Source organism: Acromyrmex echinatior, chromosome 16, assembly GCF_024713525.1.
Source record: "Acromyrmex echinatior isolate Ae372 chromosome 16, ASM2471352v2, whole genome shotgun sequence".
Classification (NCBI taxonomy): domain Eukaryota; kingdom Metazoa; phylum Arthropoda; class Insecta; order Hymenoptera; family Formicidae; genus Acromyrmex; species Acromyrmex echinatior.
The window spans coordinates 4,810,552-4,829,160 of record NC_141867.1 but is presented as its reverse complement, the minus strand read 5'-3'; the positions used below and the strand labels follow the sequence as shown (position 1 = coordinate 4,829,160).

The 18,609-nt window shown below is 31.4% G+C and overlaps 2 long non-coding RNA genes across 2 annotated transcripts in view; one reads left to right on the top strand and one right to left on the bottom strand.

The window, feature by feature from the left end:
- The window catches only part of LOC147907072 (uncharacterized), a 296,973-nt gene that overhangs the window by 159,925 nt on the left and 118,439 nt on the right, over window positions 1-18,609 (top strand). Inside the window, exon 3 of the long non-coding RNA XR_015547687.1 lies at window positions 8,841-8,914. This is a non-coding gene — a long non-coding RNA (uncharacterized LOC147907072). The remainder of the gene's footprint in view (window positions 1-8,840; window positions 8,915-18,609) is intronic.
- Window positions 13,575-18,609, bottom strand: part of LOC147907073 (uncharacterized) — a 30,238-nt gene continuing 25,203 nt past the window's right edge. Inside the window, exon 2 of the long non-coding RNA XR_015547715.1 lies at window positions 13,575-18,583. This is a non-coding gene — a long non-coding RNA (uncharacterized LOC147907073). The remainder of the gene's footprint in view (window positions 18,584-18,609) is intronic.

Below are 18,609 nucleotides of genomic sequence, written 5' to 3'. Positions count from 1 at the left end.
GTGCTCGCACATATGAGTTTGATTTATTTTTGTTTAGCTGAAGAATAATTTAATTTCGAGTGACAGGGCCTCTCAGTCCGTGCGAGGTGCGCACGAAATACGTCGCGCCCGTCTGTTCCGCTAATCTCACTAATTAGATGCGTGGTAGGCGGCGGGATTGCCTCCGGGTAACTCTGACTTGTGTAAAACTTCGTCGATGCTTCGTCGAGCTAACTCGATTATTTGTTTGTCATCACATACGACCGGCCGTTGCGAATAAACTTTATTTTCACGAGCGTCTCATTGAAATATCCGATGTACTACGCCAGTTGCAATTTGATCGTGAAACGAGGAGAAAATGGAAAAGCGGATTCTCGTATATGCGAGTATCGAAAACTACACCTTAGAAGTATATATCTGATGCGTCATTTCACTTAATTTGATCTGTCGACAATGTGACTTTTGTTTTTATTGGCTGTGTGGGCGTTGTTTATGTATTCCAATAAGATCCATTCTATTATTACATACGATGAATGTACATACAGACAGCATTTGCATTTTTATATATTTTTTGGAATAAACAATAAATGTGTGAAATGTTTAATGCAAATAAACGAAGAAAGTCATACACTGAAAGAAAAGATTGGCTGCTGCAGCAAATTAGATGGTAAAATATGGCATAGCATTTTTAATTGATTGCAACAGCCAATTTTTGGTTGCTGCAATCAATTGTTGATTGTGTCAGTCTATCCACAATGTCAGTATAGGATTTCTATTGGCTAATGCAACCAAAAATTGGTTGCTACAGCCAATTAAAAATGCTATGCCATATTTAATCATCTAATTTGTTGCAACAATCAATCTTTTCTTTCAGTATAGTCAATCAAAAAATGAGTCTTGATGCCTAATATTTTTACGTGAATCTTACATTTTTTTGAAACAATTTTGTGCAAGAAAGAAGAAATCTTGGTAAAGTCTTAGGTAGATAATTTTATGCAAGAGAAAAGAGAATTTAATAAGAGCCTTTATTCATATCGATGAAGTTTTTAAGTAAAACGTTCTGAAGTAAAACGTAAACCGAAGTGATAATATTAGACGATACAATTTTTTACTTTTTAATGTACTATTTGGCGTGCTTTCATGTTATTATAATGGGCATCACAATCTGCATTCGATCGTCGCGCAAACTATCAGTCTACATCGAACCCTCGCGACAGTCAATGGGCCTAGCAACGACGGATGTTTCATTAGTAGTTCGTTAATTATTAATGAATTATAACCACTGATAGTGTGCAAGCATGCATATATCCGGCAATACACGACGACTCGGTTGGTGCTCGTTAATCGCGTCACATTGCGCGTCAACGGTAGACTACAAAAGCCACGGCGTGCTTACCATGTCTAGAAATTTGCAATGCAAACGTAAAAATTGCAAACGATGTGTCGTTACGAGGCATTGCGGCTGCTTGTTTGCGCTTCTCACGTGATACAGATGCAACAGTAAATGACCAATATTTTTTCCCTTTTTCCCTGTGATCAAATAGGTCACCGTAAATGTATTTTTTAACATCACTCGACGATTATTATTCTTGTTTTTTTAATTCTTAAAATTATTTAAATAATGTGATAAAATTAACAAATGCATGATTTAAATCGGAGAAATCTAAAAAAAAAACAAAGCTTTTATTTTAACAGCATTAGAAAAAATTTGTACAAAGCAAGTGAATACGTACTATTATTTTTTAAATTTGATTTGTAAAATCGGATATAATTCTGAAATGTATTTAGAGTAATTGATGCAAGACTATGTGGTGTAATACGATTACTCTTGAAAGAAAATGTAATGGACTTTTGAAAAATGCGTGGATTTTTTTACAACTTTAACCACGAGTCGGATTGAACGGTAAATCCGATCGTGGTTTTAACGGCGAGCGCGCCGTTGAAATGACAGGCGAGATTTGCACATGTTGTTCTCAGCCGATAGTAACGTCCGGGCTGACAATAGTTACTACCGGTTTTGACATGCCAAACGAATATTTCTCCATGTATTGTTTAAGCGACGTTTGTATCGTCTAAAACGCGATTCATGTAATGCTACTCTAACGCACTCTATATGCATGTTATAAAACATTATTTGTAAAATAAACGAATCATATTGTAATATAAACAGATTTATTTTAAATAAAAAAAATGAAGGACTTTTCTCAAAGACAATATATAGAAAATAAGAATTAAACATTTAGGCTAATAAAAATAGAGTGCTGAAATTAGAGCGCGATTGATCTTTTAAATAACATACAAAGATTTATTTTATTGTTAAAATTTATATGAAATTATCTTATTATAAAATTTATGCCAAATGAATGGACATAATAACATTTTATACAATTTGTAAAATAAATGAATAACATACTTATAAAACAAATAGATTTACCTTATAAAATTTTTTTAAATTCGCGCGTGAAATTCTCTTATTATAAAAATTATTTTGATATTGTAAGAATACAGTTTTATTTTGGTATAAATAAATCAACTGCACAAAGAATTGAAAATTCATACTATCGCATCAGCTCAATTATTAATGACAATCGAAAGTCGGGATATAATCATAATGCATTGTCCCAAGAGACTGTCTGGCTCTATCGTGGTCGTATCTACTCTGCCGGCCGCGAATGAAATCCCGTTGGGCAGAGAAACGCATCGAAATTAACAGCGAGGACTCTTGGCTGCTGTTAGTCGCGACAGACGTATTGGATTTCAATTATCTTACGCGCGATAGGCGTGTTCAGGAGGGTACATATGAGAGAACGTTCTGAATAATGTATTGCGGGAGCGACAGAAAGAGCGACAGACCGAAGACGGACGGGTGAGCGGCGGTTATAGAGAGATGGTTTCCTTCGGTTTTATTACGACCATTTTTTTTACGCTCCGCGTTCGATATCAATATTACCATAACTTTACATTCGTAATTGGTTGGCATCAAGCCAGCATGACGTAGCCGTGCTCCTTTCTCTTTTTTCTTTCTCTCTCTCTTTTTTTCAATCTTTCAATCTTTCTTCAGTCTTCATTCTTTCTTGTTTGTTCTCTTTGCCTTTTTCCTTTCTTTCTCCTTTCCACTTTCTCCTTGCTTTTTCTCTCTTTTCTTTTCCTCCATCTCGCACTATTTCACTACATCCTCTATCATCCTCTTTTTTTCTTCCTGTGCAGGCACCGATTCAGAGGCCCGCGAGCTTGCACACTGTTCTCTCGTTTTTGGTCTTTGTTCGTGACCTCCGCTATTGTTCCTCGAACAATTGTCGCGTCCGACTTAGGTGTCCAATGACGATCGGCGACCTCTAAGATACGTGAGACGGATGCTTAAGTGGCGTCCGGTACGTAACCCTTGCTTGAGCGTACGTGAATCGCGCGAAGGGCAGAAAGAAGCAGCATCCCATGAACAGAGATGATCCTTAAAAGACCCTCACGTTTGCGGAAAGAATAACGATCTCCTTCTTGTGCTATGTGAGACAGGAAGTGCTTCTACGAAGTACCCACTCAAGTGTACGGTACCTATTTCATAAACACCCCTAGCTATGTCTTTATCGACAGACAAGTTAATAATCACGGACGTTATACAATGTTATTTAAAATGTTACAGGCACACTAAAAAAAATTCTACATTTAAGTAATATTTTTTCGAATAGTAAAATAAATATTTATTAAACGTAAACATACATTTTTGATTTAAATATTACTTTCTTTTTCTGAATATAATGATAAATAAAATATTTATTTGCAGTAAAGAAATGTTTATTTAGTATTATTCAAGAAAATATTACTTAAATTTAGGTTTTTTCTTTAGTACATATTTGTTAATTTGAAATTTTTTTATTTACACTATTCTTATTAATTACATTATACAGAAGTTTAAAGGATTTTTGATGCAAAGGATACTTCGCAAATGTCATAAATCAATTTTTTAACTAAAACGTTAAATATTGGGCAACGGATTTATCAGTTGAGTGCGTAAAACGATCTGTTCGATCTGACAAGTGAACAAAGTGTTTGGTGCACTATATTAGTGTATTTTTTTAGATTTGAAGGTCTGATTTAGGAGAATAACAGTGAGCATTCAACTGTTGAAACTGTTAAATGCGTCTAATAGTTAATACTTGTTCACGGGAACAGATTAGATCATTATTTAATTTTTTATTATTGGTACAAAAGATTTTGGAAATGATACATTCATTTTAAACCGTTGAGAAGAAACAATAAATAGTAAAGAACATATAGATATGAAAATAGATAAAGAAATTATTTGACCACAATTGAAAAGTAGTGTAATTTAATATAATTGTTCTTAATAAACTATACTTTCGTAATAATTCTGCTAAAATCGTCACTAAATCACAGTATTGTATAATGCGGAAGCAATACCTTGGGATTTCATATCACCAGCAGATTCCATAATACCTATCTTCTTCTCTACTAGAAAATATGGTAGTCGGAAATTCCTATTTCCGATCGTGCGCGCAAATGGCTTTACGATAGGTCTCCCTGGACCACCTTAGTACATAAGTACCACCCGCCTGGGAAGATTCGCCGCGTAACCTTACGAATTTCCGTATCCTAATTATATATTACGTAATACAGAGAGTAAATATGTGCTCAACAAGTTGAACCATAGATGTAACTTCTTTCATTAATTCGGAAGTTATCAAGTTTTCCTAATGTAAATGTTAAGAAGTTAATAGAGCTTCAATCATAGCGACTGTAAGTAAAGAATTGGTTGATAAATTCACAGATGTGCAAACAAGTACTATAATCTTATTCTCTGTTTAATTTTAATTAGATTCTGTTTTAAGCACCTCAGAATTGGATAGTAATATTACCTGACTACCGTTTATATCCATAACTAGATGTAAAAGCTTGCGACAAATAATAATCTTTCTCTCTCTCTCTCTCCCTCCTTCTCCCTCTCTCTCTCTCTCTCTTTCTCTCTCTCTCCTTCTCTCTCTCTCTCTCTCTCTCTCTCCCTCTCTTTCTCTCTCTCCCTCTTTATCTCTCGGGATTAGATTAGAGAGTTACTACTAAGAGAAAGTTTACCCCAAAGTCTCTAAATTATCCAAGTAATCCGTAGATGAAAAGTGAGTTCGTTGAGTATATGAAATATTCTATATATTACATATTCCAATATTATATATCCAATATACATGACTTATGATTACAATATAATAAATAAATTATTTTATGGGCTGTTATGGTTATATAATAATTACATTCTACTGGTTATTGTGAACTATATTATCACGATTATTGTACTATAATTCATATTTATGTTATCTAAACAATACAGAAAGAGAGAGAGAGAGGGAGAGGGAGAGGGAGAGAGAGAGAGAGAGAGAGAGGGAGAGAGAGAGAAAGAGAGAGAGAAAGAGAGAGAGAGAGAGAGAAGGAGGGAGGGAGGAATAGAGAAAGAGAGAAACAGAAATGCAGATGTAAAACTCATAAATCCAATACTGCAAAAATCGATATATCTAGTAATGCTGCTTATCGGAGATATTACATTAACATCGTGCAAATATACATATAATGATATAATGCATAAATATTTACGCTAACCGAGAACATACAATTTATGCTATGGATAAAAAAACATCGATCATTAAATGTGGAATGTAAAAGACTATAAGATGTAAAATTATCAAAGAAATCGTAATTAGGTACTGAGAGAGAGAAAGAGAGAGAGAGAGAGAGAGAGAGAGAGAGAGAGAGAGAGAGAGAGAGAGAGAGAGAGAGTCTGACATAAACGTATCGTAGGCTGATTTAAATGAATCGCTGCGCTATACATTAGGCGCAAGCAAACACGAAATTCAAATATAGATTCCGCAAACGATAACTTCTGACGGCCCAAGATTAATTTACTGCTTCTTCATCTTTTACTCAAAATCGAGGTTGGAAGAGAGAAAAGAAAAATTATACGAGTCTATAAAAGAAATAATATTAATACTTTCGTACAGACTAAAACTATCGTCGCTATGGGATACTAAATGCTATAATTTTCCGGATTGCGCCATTTAAACAGCATTATTATCTTCAACACGTTTTATAAACAATATTTTTCTTTAAGTAGCATAATTAAAAAAAATAAATTTTATAAAAACGTTTAATACATTATTTATGTGCAGAAACTATACATTGCATTCGCAGAAATCAATGAAAATTCTATATTTGATACACCGTTTTCGTGATGTATTTTTATATTGATTTTAATACATAAATTATTTCCTTTTTAGGAATTTAGTTATTAATTTTTTCGTATAAATTTTTTTATTACTGTTTTTAAAATTGTGTAAAATAATTAGTAAAGTATATACTTGACCGTATAAAAACGAAAGAATTTCGGATGAATTGAAATATGTGACGTGAGATAAAACAGAACGTCATTAAATTAATGTTACGTAATTAAATATAATGGAAATCGTATTGTAATATATTTTTCATGTATTTATCACATAAAGATATGATTGATTTACAATCACTAACAATTGGATTCTACGAGCTGAAAGCGGCAGATCATTTAGTTCGTTTCGCGCGCAGCGAAATATATCCGATAAAGTCATAACCCAATCCATCTTAGTCCGTTTGCAATTTTCTCGCGTGCCTATGCCTTCGTACGCCACATACAAGAGAATAAACCGCGTGAAAGCTGGCGAGGAAAATTATACGGTTCCATAGTCGGCCTCAGCAAATCTACCCCTTTCCTCCACCCCTCAATTTCGTTTGTTTTCCACGCGACTCCGTCATTTCGATGCGAGAGAAGACCACCCGCACTCGCGACGCGAACCAACGTGTTCAATGACACCAAACAGAACAATTTGTCAATGCCGTACGCAACGTTTGTCGCCATCGTTTACGCGATCCCACACGTACATGTTGTACACATACAAGCCACCTCTATACGCACGTATTTATGTGTTCGAGAGATGCGTTATCATGACGCCATTCAAGAGTACCATGCGTTCGTAACTGAAAATAATGAAACTTGCAACGATAACGTTGATCAGAGGACAACTCACGTGTAAAGAGCTTAATACTTCGCGTGCTATGACATACCGTACGTATCACTTTATACGTCGACGTGTAATTTTGGAACTTGATAGTAGATCTTAATATCAAAGAGCTCGACACAAAAGAAAAAAGAATAAATTATTACATCGAGATATACTACATTGATTATTATAATATGATTATTATTACATGGAGTTTGAAATACTATATATTTTTAAATGAAGAAGAACAGAGAAAATAAAACATGTTTCAAATTCATTTAGCTTGTTTGTCACTTGAAATAAAATCTTTATATTATTATTAATACACTATTACTTTATATTATTACCTATTAATATAAACTTTATATTTTTAATAACTATAAAAAAGATTGGAAATTCTGGGCTGTGTTTGACATGGACTGTGTTTTATTTGGGTTAAATGTATTGATAAAGTTTCAAGTTTAATTAATTTGTAATTATAACGCACTAGTTTATAATAATATAATGTAATATTAATATTAATTACGTAATTGTTACATATAAAAGTTACAATTAATGTTTAAGATATTATTTTCCACATTTATTTTATAATCAAATAAATTTATATTTAATTAATTTTTTTTTTCAAAAATATTGTTTAAGAAAACATGTAATTTTTAATACTTTATTTTATAAAAAAAAACAGTATATTTAAAATATGAAATATTTTATTCGAAAAATCAATTCTTAAATATTCAAAAAAGAATATTTGAATATCAAAGAAATATTCAAAAAGACAAATACAAGAGACATTTTATAATATCTCACATAACTTCAAGTTCGCTATTTACTATCATCCAAAGCGATTTATTTTTCTCTCTATCTTCTGTCTTTCTATGTCCTGCCGATCCTTCGTATCATCCTTTATTACTCTCTAGAATATATCAAAGACTAACGAGTAGAAAAATGCAAGAATACAAACGGCTTCTTCGAGCCATAGCGGTCAGTCTGATGTTGGCGTTTATAAAGATGGCAGCTGTCCGGGTGTTAGAAGGGGCACGAGTAAAAATGGAAGGAAATGTAACAGACGCATCAAAGCACGACGAAAGATGAAAAGCTGTCCGCTAATATTATTCTATCATTTCAGCGATGTACTTCAATCTTAAATTTAGACTGGATATTTCAACGAAAAGTTGGGTTTGGACGGTGCGATTATTTTATCCCGGAATAGACCAGGATAATCTTGAAAAATCCTGCTAAAACTTAAGATAAACATAATATATTTCTTAATATCAAAATTTTTTAAAAATAAAAATCAAACGGATTGGACGGATTAAAAATCAATAATAAATAACAATAATAATAATCATAATAATAAAGGGTTTATAAGCATAAACTAAACATGGATTTTTAACTTATTACGATTTTAAATAAACATTGTAATATTTCGACTTATACTAAGCCATTTTCAGTGTAAATTTATAAAATAATTAAAATAAATTAAATAAAAATTAGTGGATCACAAAAAATTAAATAAATTTAGTAAGTCTCGTTAAAATTTTCTTGAAGTTTTTATTTTTTATAATGAGAATCATGATTGTTAGTACTAAAATTGAAAACATTTTATTATTATTAAATTTTTATTTAAATTAATGGTTAAAAAATTGATAATTCCCCCCCCCCCTTCAATATTTGTTCTAATAAATTGATCTTATAATTTTTTTTTTAAGCAACTAACTTTTTATTTTAGCAACATTTTGTTTTTCCACAATATTCGGACCAATTCACAAATCAAAACTAAAATTATCTGTATTGGTTTCACAGGCACTTGAAAGTTTGATTTATTTTCAGATTGATTAATCAACAAGCTAGCAGAGGCGCGGTAAATTGGTGCAGCCGCTGAATCAGAGCTATTGGCAAATTAGGTAAGCTAACTTTAATCCGCTTTGCAGTTCTGCACACATTTGACATTTATCGATGGAATAACATTGGATTAAAAGACTATTATGTTAAAAAAACTGATAACTAATATTGATTTATCAAGCAAAAGTCTTAAATATTTCTAAATTAAAACAATACTATTATGAGCCGTTTAGATTTAAGCTTTCTAAAAGAAACACACAAAGTTCGATAAAAAGAACAATTGCATATTTTCATTCAAAAATTGCAATGATCGAAGTGTCAGCAAAAATCTATATTGGATAAACATTTTTGCCAAATTTGGACGGAGTTTATTTGCTCAGGGAATTCAGTTATTCACCAAACTTCGAAAGTTTACAGCGATTAAAACGTTTTCGTTAGGTTTATTCAATGCCGCAGAATTTGTTTACGGCTAACATAAGCCATCAAGCCTGAGGCTGGCAGTACGGGCCAGTCGGTTCGTTGGTTTGCACCACGAAATTCAAATATCTTCCGCCGTTGCACTTTGCAAACGTTCTATGTAGCCTGTTCGTAGCCCGGGGTTCATTCGCCAATCACTGTGTGTTACTTCTTTTTTTTTCTCTTTCTTTCGCCCATCCTCATACGTGTGTTTACTGTTCTCTCTGTGTAAGAGAACATCATCACGTCTCTAATCGTACGATGTTACGGTTTCCGTTTTTCTTCCCGAGTCTCATTACTCCTTGCGATTTAGCAAAAATCACGAACGTTGTATAACAAGTAAAATCAGCGAATCATTAGAGGAAATGTAAAGACGTAACGGTTTCCTTTAGGCAACTTCATTAATTAAATTTGCATTTGTTGGAAGTCTCGAATAATATAATAAGATAATTCAAATAAGTCATAATTCTGATACTTAAATTAACTTTATTAATTATTCGGATTATTACTGAATTCAATTATTATTAGATCGCTCTACGATGAATTCTCACATCTATTTGTGCAGCCTCATCCTGGGTTACCAAATTAATTAATTGGAAAGTAAAAACTGCATTAAAATATAGCTCTTATATTTTCTATAACAAATATAAAATCTCTCTCTCACTCACTCACTCACTCACTCACTCACTCACACTCTCTTTCTCTGTGTCTCTATTTTATATCTTATATAAATATAGAAAATAAAATTTTAATTTAAGAATGCAAGCAAAATAATTTTAATCCAGATTGTAGTATTTCAGACAATATTTTTTCCGAGAATTCTAGAAAATATGAATATTTCTAATTACTAAATTTAAGACATGTATGATTCGGATCATTTTCTTAATTATCTTTTGTATGCTTTCTTTCATTTTTCGAAAATCATTATTGTAACGAGATAGAAAGTCCAATGAAAATTATCATAAAATTTATTGTAATATTTATCAATTTATCGATATCAAATTTTATGATAAACTTGTATTATTTTCAATATTAAATGAAAATGGACGATGAGATCTCGATATTTATATATTAGGTGTTGGAATTAATTCGTAGCGTTTTTTAATGAAAGAATGTTATTTATTTCACATGAGCATTAAAAAATACATTAATGAAAGTACTTCCTATCACTTGTAAAACGCTACGAATTAATTCCAACACCTAATACATTTTAATATATATTTTATGTATTTTTTCTAATTTTTCTAATTTGCTTCAATTTTTCTCTGTTTTTTTCCATTTTATATGACATATAAAATCGAATAGAATTTCTTTCTCTGGCACAAATTATATCGTTTAGGTATGTTTAAATTTTTTGTAAGGAAAAATCCAAATATATATCATGCAGATTTCAAAAAGTTTGATGAGATATAAAGTTTGGCATCGTAAAAATAATATGTAACGTTCAGATGCCAAAGGATTGGAGTTATAAAGTTTTAAAGTTTGGAGGAACAACAAACATGATAAATATCATAGTAAATACACGAAGCTTGATTGAATCCGTCTAGCCACAGTGTCTGTATAAGCTCGAAAAATGTTAAAAAACTATGCACTAAAAATTTCAAATTTGATTTTCTTGAAAATGTTAATTGTATCAAATACTTTTACTGCAGTTAATAAAGGTATAGTATTACAATATACACTTAAACTTGACGAAATCTGAGAGGGTAATCCCTGTTGATCTTGTTGATAAATTCTATAACTAATTTCAACTCTTTCACTCATTGGCATTTAAATGTTACATATTATTTTTTACGACTTCAATCTATTTTAATATCAAACTTTTCAAAATCCGCGTGATATATACCTAAACGTTCCTCTATTAAAGCTTAACTGGAACATGTTCCAAAATTTTAAGGGAGATAGTATAAAACATAATGAATGCTTATTGTTTCATTCCCGTGAATGTGCAGTCCATCAACAATCAAGAAATTAGTCCAAAATATTATAAGTCTATAGAGCCGCTATTAGAAATTTACCACCAATAAGACATTTTTACTTCTACGAAATTTTACTTCTGTTAGTTATTTAATAAGATACTTGCGCCTCAAAATTATATTCGAAATTATGCGCAATGACACTTTGTATTTTTACATCACGGTATAAGATACACCTGTGGTACTCCATATTTATAAGTATGACAATTTTATCGACTGAAAGTGTCATTTTATGAAAATATATATGAAAATATTTTATTTGAGATCATATAAGAATTTTTATTGTGTATTATGATGTTTTTGAAGTCAATCAGAAGACAGTATTAGCATATTAAGACATTATTTAAGACCAGGACTGAGCATGTGAAATGCTTTTATTTGAAAAAGTATTCATAATACAATTGTATTTTGTAGACAATTGTATTTTATTGAGTGTCAATCTTAGTATTTTCAAATACTAAGATTGACAATCAATCTTATTATTTGAATTACAAAATACAAAAGACTTTTAATCTTGCGATTTAAATAAAAAGTACATAATACTTTCAGCTCGGCTGAAATACAAAATACAAATTTACTTGTATTGCACTTAATGTGTTATAAAACTATTTTAATTAAATATGTTCAGCCTTGCTTAAAACGGTCTTAAAGAACGGACTATGAATACAGCCCTAAGATTTTGTAAGTGGTACTTACTGCTCGAGCTTCGTTTGTTTTACGTTGCGGCTACCGGCTAGTTTCTTCTCGGAAATCGCACGTATCGTGACGAACCGTTCTGTCGGATAATTTACTCTTAAGTGAGTGATTTCGCATCGTTTAGTCCGTCGGAAGTGAATATCGCATGTGGAAGTATCGAAACTAACAATAAGCGATCGCGTTTCCTGCGTTTGCTTGTTCACGATCTTTTTGTAAAATTTGATCGCGACAAAACCTAACCTATCTTTCTTACTCTGGTCGGTTAAGCGCGACGGTGTGCCTCTCAAATGATATTCGATAGTGATAGTGCAACTGTGTGAAGTGAATTAATTGTAAGTTAGGATGATGTATATTAAAAATATGTGTGTATGTGTGTGTGTGTGTGTGTGTGTATGTGTGTGTGTGTGTGTGTGTGTGTAGCTGAACACACAAAGAGTGTGTTCAGCTACAGCAGATGAGAAGAAAGAAAGCTTTTCGGATACAAAGCAGAGAGGAATGGAGTAAGTGCAATTAACGCATCGGTTGGTAAGTGAATTACTTGTTGCATTCCATTTATCGGTTAATATGTCTAGTGCCGCTCTTTGTTTGCATATCTCTCATTTGCTTGTCTAATTATAAAACTAATTAAAACTAGTTAGTTTATCCCAGTCGCTCGCATCGCGTACAGAATTTTCCAGAATTTTCTTAACTGACGTGCAAATAATTTATGTTGCTCACACGTATTAGATAATAAAATTGTTTGAAATTTAAACAACATATACTTGAAATAAATCAAAACCTGAATTTGTTGCCAACTGTAAAGTTTTAAAATTAATTAGTTTTATGTTTTCCACAATTTTATCCTTTTTTTATTTTTTATATAATATTTTTAAATATAAAATTTATTTTGAGAAACTGCCTGCAGTACATATTTTCAGTAGTAATATCGATGATGTGATCGGACAGTACTCTCTGTAGTCATTGTACTCTATAGTAATTGTATTAATAATTGTAAAAAAAAGTTATTATTAAATAATAATTTTATAGAAATTATTTTGCATTAATATATTTATATGTATATATATTTGCTTGTATATTTGATACAATTATTTTATTATTGTGCTGTTTTATCCCTTATTATTATATACAATATAAATAACATTTTAAGAAATCTTTAAAGTGATTCAAAATTAATAACGATGTAAAAAGTAGCGAGTATTATAAATCTATGATATAAAATTCATATACAGGTCGCATATATCGCATCATGTTAGATAAATGTTGTTTATATTTTTTTTTTGGAAATGAACTAGTTATTCATATTTATTTTGAGGTATAGTCAAATTGAATTGTTATATATTGTTTTATTTTTAGTTAGATATATATTGATGAAAATTGAAATCGATGGTATCAACTGAAAAATGAATACTCACCAATTTTCGTGCTTCAAGAATCCGTAATAATGTATAACAGTACAATGACAGTTGTTACAATTTAATTCTTTTTTGCAACAGAATTTTCTTTTACTCTGTTAGATGTTAAAAGTTTTTTAATCGTGGCATTAATTAATTTTTATAATTTATTTATAAACAACTACAAAAATACTTAAATGATATAAAACTCAAGTTCAAAGCAAATTAAAGAATTAATTACACATGAATAGTTTACATTGAAGTTTTAAGTGTTACTTGAATAGTTTGTCCATTTTATATGCAATTTAATATAACTATTGAAAAAACTAGAAATATTTTTAATTATAAATATTCTACGCTTATAAATATTCGTAAATCATTTGCACGTTCAAATTTCACACCCTAAGAAAAAAAAAATTGAGAGATCCAAAGTGTGAAAGAAAAAAATTAATATATTACGTTAACACACTTCAATAATTTATTTTTTACGTATTTGCAGGAATAAATCTTTATAAATTACGTATAAATTTTTTCATCTCGACTGTACACATTTATGAACGTGTAGATTTATGGACACATTTCCTTTTTATGGAAGACGTTCTCGTAATATAGGTATATGGAATAAAACATGAAATTATGTTCGTTTCTTTTTTACGATGAACATTAACAGCATTTGTAAAGATCTACTGTAAAGAAGAAATGGAGGAATGTATTTTATAACATTTGTGCGTTTGAAGATCTTATTCTGTTAGAGTTCGTACGAGCTCTTCGTCCTCGATGAAACGTAAAAGGTTTTCTGTAACATGGTTACTCATCAGTGCATGATCGGTGTGTTATTAGTGCACGTGATCGTATACATATCTCGAGGGAGGACAGCAAGTCACTCGGATAAGCAAATAAGCATGGCCGTAATTAGTAGGTAATTAATAGCCGAGTTCGTGGAAGTTATTACTCGCTTTACGTGCCGTCGACCGAGTATATAGACATGGCGACGCGTGCAAATATATTTATTAACAAAGTTATGAATTGTTAAATAAATAAATATTTCGTCTCTCCTCGTTCCGCTCGATGCACATGTTGTCCATGTTCAGACAAGCACACTGATGGTTTGTCTCTCTGTTTTTCATTTTTTGTCCTTTTTTTATGACTATCGTTTTTATGACGATCTCGCGGGCGCAATTCAATGTTACGTTGCTTTATAGGTCGACGATCGCACATACAGTTCTTTCTGTAGGAGAAGTATAGTCATTTCATTGATAATACCAGTTTTTTATTGCTACTGATTAATTTCAGCCTCGAAGTCTATAAAAGTAACATTCGTATAATAAATAATTATTTGGTTTATAAAATATATGCGCACACTCTAAAATAAGTATGAATTTAAGATTTTTTTTTAGTCAACTACAGCGTAGAATTGATTTATATTTTATACGGAAAAAACGATTTTTATATAAAAATCTTTATTACTTGAAAAATATTTGTAGTTTAAATATATTGTATAATATATATTCCTCAAATAGAAATTAAAATTGTATGCAGTAGAATGAATGACTTAAAAAAAGTCTTGATTTTATTTTAGATCTTGTCAGGTGGGAGGGGATGTAACTCTTTAATTGAGAATAATATGATCGATAACTTTAAATATGGAAATCTTCACACGTGTAATTCTGTTCTGAAATTCATATCAGCATTACTCGATATTTAACTGCAAAGGAAACCGCTTCTAGCTTCGAAATCAGATATTATTGCTTGGTAAGATGCTAATATAATGTAAAATATTTCTGTTTATTGGAAATTTAAGACGCGTTGTTTCAAAATGTAACAAGCAAACACATATACACATGCGCTTCTATTTAATATCATAAATATGTCCGTGTATTATATGTCCGCGATAACCTAATTTTAAAGTTTCATGTCCGATGCTAGAAATTGCTTCGAAATTCGGACGGAGAAAGAATTAATTAATTGCACTGGCCAATTGATCAAATATATTGTTCAAATGTGATTTATTAATTCTTCTAATCTATTTTATACTATTTACTTCGAGACGTTTTACAACTAACAAAGAGACGACATAGTGGACTCATCGCGAATTTTAATCTCCTTTAGCATGATGAATCTACGTACATCGAAAATAAATTTTGCCTCGTAAATAGTATTTTTTAATGAATGGAAAGACCTCGCATTAATTACATAAAAATTGGACTCCTGATAAAATGAGTTAGTTTTCACATATAGTTTATGATGTGGTGAACAAAAAAAAATCTCATAGATACAAGGCTCAATAATGGATAGTTTTTGAACTATGTATATCAAAGGTATAAAACTTGTTGTTAATGCACAGAATACCTTTAATTTATTCTTAAAAAAATGTTAGAGACATGAGATATTATTTACTATTATATTTGTATTACAAACATAGACAACGTACTGTCGGTTCTGTCGGAATATATTATTTCACCAAGTAACATCATTTGTTTATTTTCAATAATATTATATTACACGTAGATCATTCTTGGTGATTCAAAAGTATGGATTTCTGTTACAGCTCTTCGCCTTTGTATTGAAATATCATAGACATATGTGATGAGTTGTCATTGATCAAAAATATCAGTATACATATAATATGCATACTTTGTCCCAGAAACATCTGTCATTAAATATCAATAGAGAGATTATAAATAGAGTAAATATAATTGTGAACATAATACAATTCTGAACAAAATAAAATTTGAATCCAATTTTCAAGTTTTGTAATTCTCTCATTATATGAAGGATATACTGAAGAACATAAATATGGAGAATAGCTGAAGAATATAAACAAGAAAAAATTGAATTAAAACTTAAAAAATTGATTTTAAATCTTATTTAGAATTATATTATGTTCGAAGTTGTACCATTCTACTCTACTGCGTATGCATGTATAATATAAAATATCGATAATTTTAAAACATTGACATATAAGCTATAAGTCTTTGCGCAAGATTTTGCGCGTGGATGCGTTCTCGTATGTGTGCATTTTCGCATGTATATGCAAATTGGTGTTTTACAGCACCAGGTCGTTGTTCTGTATAAATTTGATAACAATTTCACGATGTTTGCTGAATGCAAACCGTAGCGTTAATTAATTTGATTTTGACCGTGATTCCTACGCTTCTTGTTTCGTTTCAATTCTGTGCTTTAACTTTATCGGAAACACGTTTTTCATGCCATGTACATATTTAATGTGCTCGGTCAATGTGTGAAAACCAGCGGGAAATCTGATGGGAATGAACATTCAAGTGGTAGGGAAAATTTGATCATGCGGATATTTAATCGGTGATTCTCTCCAATGATATACCGTTTATTATTTTTAACTGAAGTACATCATACACATATTATGCAAACTCCAGCCACTTGCATAAATTAATTATTTTGAATGATTTGTTTTAAGTTAAATTTCGTGTTTTTCTTAATTAAAGAAATCATTCGGATTTCTTCAATGTTTTTAAATAATAAAAGTATTTTTCGTGTAATAAGTGATATATTTTTCTGGATGTTTTTATTTCTTTAGTCGTGTAAAGGGTGTGTTATAGTTAATTCATAAAAAAGCAATAATAAAAATGTTCTTCAGAAAAAAATAACGGAATGTGACGGCCGATTAAATGTGTTTCATATCTGTATTATAAGAAAAATATGTCGCGTTATCGGACATAAAATTTCTGAAAACCTATTCTATATCTACTGATAAGTAGTAAAGCACATTGTGTTATCAGACAACATATTTTAAGAGCAGTAAAAAAGTAAGACTACTGCATAGTTAGTAACTGTAGCTGGAAAATAGATACTTCAAGCGTATGTTTTTGAACAAGATGCAAGCTATTCAGTCTAATTTATTACAAAAAAATATATAACTAATTTATTATGAGGAAAATATTCTAAACAATAATTATTCTATAAGGTATTAATACACATATATGTATAGAAAATGCAAGTTTTTATTCATTTTTTTACTGTAGAAATAACTTATATTAAGAAAGAAATATTTTAGGTTTAATTATTAAAAGATGTCTTTTTTAAGAATAATATCAGTAAACTTGTCTCCTATTGAAAAAAGAGTTAATCAATTGAGAGGAAAGAACAGGCTGATTAAAGGGTTAAAGAAACACGCCTTGGGATGCGGAGCGTAAGACTTTGTTCGTCGATCAGTAACAAAAGGAAGCCGGATTGTTGGACAATGTACCCTATTTCAAGAAAAGCTCCGACAGTCTCCTTTCCTCAGCGGCGCCAATCATTTCTGACTTTTCAAGAGCGGAGGGATACACCGCTCATTTTCTACCGGTGGATCGTTATGTCCTTCTTGTTTTCTCCTTATTGCCGAGCGCTAACTTTCAATGGTAGTTTCCCTGGGTTGGAACGATCGCACAGCGTCTGTTGCCGAGATCGTAGAAGGTGCGGTGCGACGCGACGAGCTCCGAACTCGGTGGGGTGGAGTTGGTGCGCGTACGATGAAAGGACACAGGAGGAAGAGTATACGCGAGTGTAAGTACGGGAGCAAGACAAGAAGATTATCCGTCAGGAGCAGAGTGATAAACAGGAGGTCGAAAGAGGCGGGTGGAGTAGCGAACTCATTGGGATTGTGCGCGGCGAACATAGAGAAAAACATCCCTTAAACCGCGACCCGACACCGGGCTGTATCGTCATTAGGTAGCAGAGCGCATCAGATTATTTATTGTGTACATTTCTCCGCGATTTCGTGTTTTTCAAGGTGTTTCGTAAAGTAGGTTAGATGTCAGCTAAATTTTGTCCTGGTGATATTTATAACTTGGCGGAATGTGAAACTATTTTCGATGCTCCATATATTAGCCTTTCTTCTAGCTTTGTTTGTTTTTAACGAATGACTCGGCTTTTTCCGATTTCTATGTTGAATATATTTTCGTACTATTGGTTTCTGATAACATAGCATTAATATAAAACTTATTTTTCTTATTAATACCTACGTTTTATTAGTATTTCATTTTATATCCATGATATCAGTTAAGGGTTAAAAGATTAAAGTTTGATATTCTGTTTATGTAATTATCATCAGACATTCTATTTGCCAATACGTTTTCCATGATGTATATGAAGAAAAATACTCACTTAGAAGCATTTGCACGAAGTAGTCCACTGTCTGCTTTTGTGACATGTTACAGATGACAGATAATCCGACGTGAGCGGGTACCTTCGGAATCTATCCAAAAAACATGTTTTTGAGAC